Source organism: Triticum dicoccoides, chromosome 6B (assembly GCF_002162155.2).
Source record: "Triticum dicoccoides isolate Atlit2015 ecotype Zavitan chromosome 6B, WEW_v2.0, whole genome shotgun sequence".
Classification (NCBI taxonomy): domain Eukaryota; kingdom Viridiplantae; phylum Streptophyta; class Magnoliopsida; order Poales; family Poaceae; genus Triticum; species Triticum dicoccoides.
In genome coordinates this window covers 515,165,670-515,168,594 of record NC_041391.1, presented here as the reverse complement: position 1 = coordinate 515,168,594, position 2,925 = coordinate 515,165,670, and positions in this window count along the sequence as shown.

Genomic DNA, 2,925 nt, shown 5'->3' with positions numbered 1-2,925 from the left:
TATATCCTTACGTGCAAATCCCGTATTGTCATCAATCATCCAAAAACGGGGAGATTGTAAGGGCATATTTCTCCCTATGTGGTTTTGGTGATTGATGACAATGCATTTGCGGACTAATCGTGTGCATTGAGCATTTCAGATATCTCATGTCTTGTCACAAGACGATTCGGTGCTCCTCCGAGCCTAGTGAAGACGGCGTTTCTCTATGTTTCTTTTAAGTGGATTTGAGTCACAGGAAAGCCGTACTATTAAGAGGGGGTCCGCTTCGGAAAGGTTAGGGTGGAATCAACACGTACACGTTTGTTCCTTTACACCACCTTTCCCTTGCTTCTTTGGAGCACCGACCGTTTATCTGTGTCTTTACAAAATGAAGGCTTCCAAGTACTATAGTGATGTGGCGTGCGATAGTAGTGCTCAAGGGAGCAATAGTACCGTAGTGGCCCACAGTAGTACCGGCCAGGGAAGCGGTAGTACTGCGCCATGAGGTAGTACCGCTCCTCGGGAGCGGTAGTACCGTGGCCTCTAGCCTAGAACACTGACGTGCGGGGAAGTAATTTTTTACATCCGCGCCCTACGCGGTAGTACCGCTCCTAGCGTGTGGTATTACCATGCCGAATTTTTGTACAGACCGAAACTCAGCTAAAGTAGCCACAAATGTAATTTTATTAGTCTGTGCCTTCCCAGCCTAGTCGAGCCATGCCTTGCGGTAGTACCGCAAGGGTGCGCGGTAGTACCGCTCCGGCGGTTCTACTGCTCGTTGCTTTAACGCAACATGGCCTTGTCTGGTCTCTGCCGCGGGAGCAGTAGAACTGCACCGTCGAGCGATAGTACCGCAAGGGCTTGCGGTAGTACCGCGAGTCTGTGCGGTAGTTGATACGTCTCTAACGTATCTATAATTTTTGATTGTTCCATGCTATTATATTACCTGTTTTGGATGTTTATGGGCTTTACTCTACACTTTATATCATTTTTGGGACTAACCTACAAACCGGAGGCCTAGCCCGAATTGCTACTTTTTTCCTATTTCAGTGTTTCGAAGGAAAGGAATATCAAACGGAGTCCAAACGGAATGAAACCTTTGGGAGCGATCTTTTTGAAACAAACGCAATCCAGAGGACTTGGAGTGGAATTCAAGAAACAAACGCGGCGGCTACGAGGGTGGAGGGTGCGCCCACCCCTACTGGGTGTGCCCCTGCCTCGTGGGCCCCTCGAGCAACCACCGATATACTTCTTCCTCCTATATATACCCACGTACCCTGAAACCTTCAAGGAGCACCACGAAAAACTATTTCCACCGCCGCAACCTTCTGTATTCGCGAGATCCCATCTTGGAGCCTTCGCCGGCGCCCCGCCGTAGGGGGAATCGACCACGTAGGGCCTCTACATCATCTCCAAGGCCTCTCCGATGAGTTGTGAGTAGTTTACCACAGACCTTCGGGTCCATACTTATTAGCTAGATGGCTTCTTCTCTCTCTTTGAATCTCAATACAAAGTTCTCCTCGATCTATTCGATGTAACTCTTTTTGCGGTGTGTTTGTCGAGATCCGATGAATTGTGGGTTTATGATCAAGTTTATCTATGAGAAATATTTGAATCTTCTCTGAATTCTTTTATGTGTGATTAAGTTATCTTTGCAAGTCTCTTCGAATTATCAGTTTGGTTTCGCCTACTAGATTGATCTTTCTTGCAATGGGAGAAGTGCTTAGCTTTGGGTTCAATCTTGCGGTGTCCTTTCCCAGGGACAGCACGGGCAGCAAGGCACATATTGTATTGTTGCCATCTAGGATAAAAAGATGCGGTTTATATCATATTGCATGAGTTTATCCCTCTACATCATGTCATCTTTCTTAATGCGTTACTCTATTCTTATGAACTTAATACTCTAGATGCATGCTGGATAGCAGTTGATGTGTGGAGTAATAGTAGTAGATGCAGGCAGGAGTCGGTCTAGTTGTCACGGACGTGATGCCTATATACCTGATCATGCCTAGATAATCTCATAATTATTCACTTTTCTATCAATTGCTCGACAGTAATTTGTTCACCCACCGTAATACTTATGCTATCTTGAGAGAAGCCACTAGTGAAACCTAGGGCCCCTGGGTCTATCTTTTATCATATAAGCTTTCAATATACTTTTATTTGCATCTTTTACTTTTCCTATCTATATCATGAAAATACCAAAAAATATTATCTTATCATATTATCTCTATCAGATCTCACTTTCGCAAGTGGCCGTGAAGGGATTGACAACCCCTTTATTGCGTTGGTTGCGAGGTTCTTGTTTGTTTGTGTAGGTGCATGGGACTTTTGAGGAGCCTCCTACTGGATTGATACCTTGGTTCTCAAAAACTGAGGGAAATACTTACGCTACTTTGCTGCATCACCCTTTCCTCTTCAAGGAAAACCAACACAAGCTCAAGACGTAGCAAGAAGGATTTTTGGCGCCGTTGCCGGGGAGGTCTTTGCTCAAGTCAAGACATACCAAGTACCCATCACAAGCTCATCTGCCTCGCATTACATTATTTGCCATTTGCCTCTCGTTTTCCTCTCCCCCACTTCACCCTTGCCGTTTTATTTGCCCTTCTTCTGTTCGTCTTTTCATTTGCTTTGATGTCTTACTTCCCTCGTTTGGTCGTTTAGTTGGAATAGTTGTTTATTTGTTGCTAAACAGAGAAGCTAAGATATATGGATTCTCATCTGCTTGCTAATCTTTTTAAGAGATCCAATTATGATGAACCAATTGCTAGTGAGTTTTGTGCACTAGATTATCTTTATGAAGCTTTGCTTGAAATTTGTGAATCTGAAAATTATGACGAAGAAATTTATGAAGAGATTCACGATAACTCTTTGAATAAAAAGCATGATTGTAATGATTTTACTATAAATTATCTTGATGTCAACTTTGCTAATAATATGCAAAAC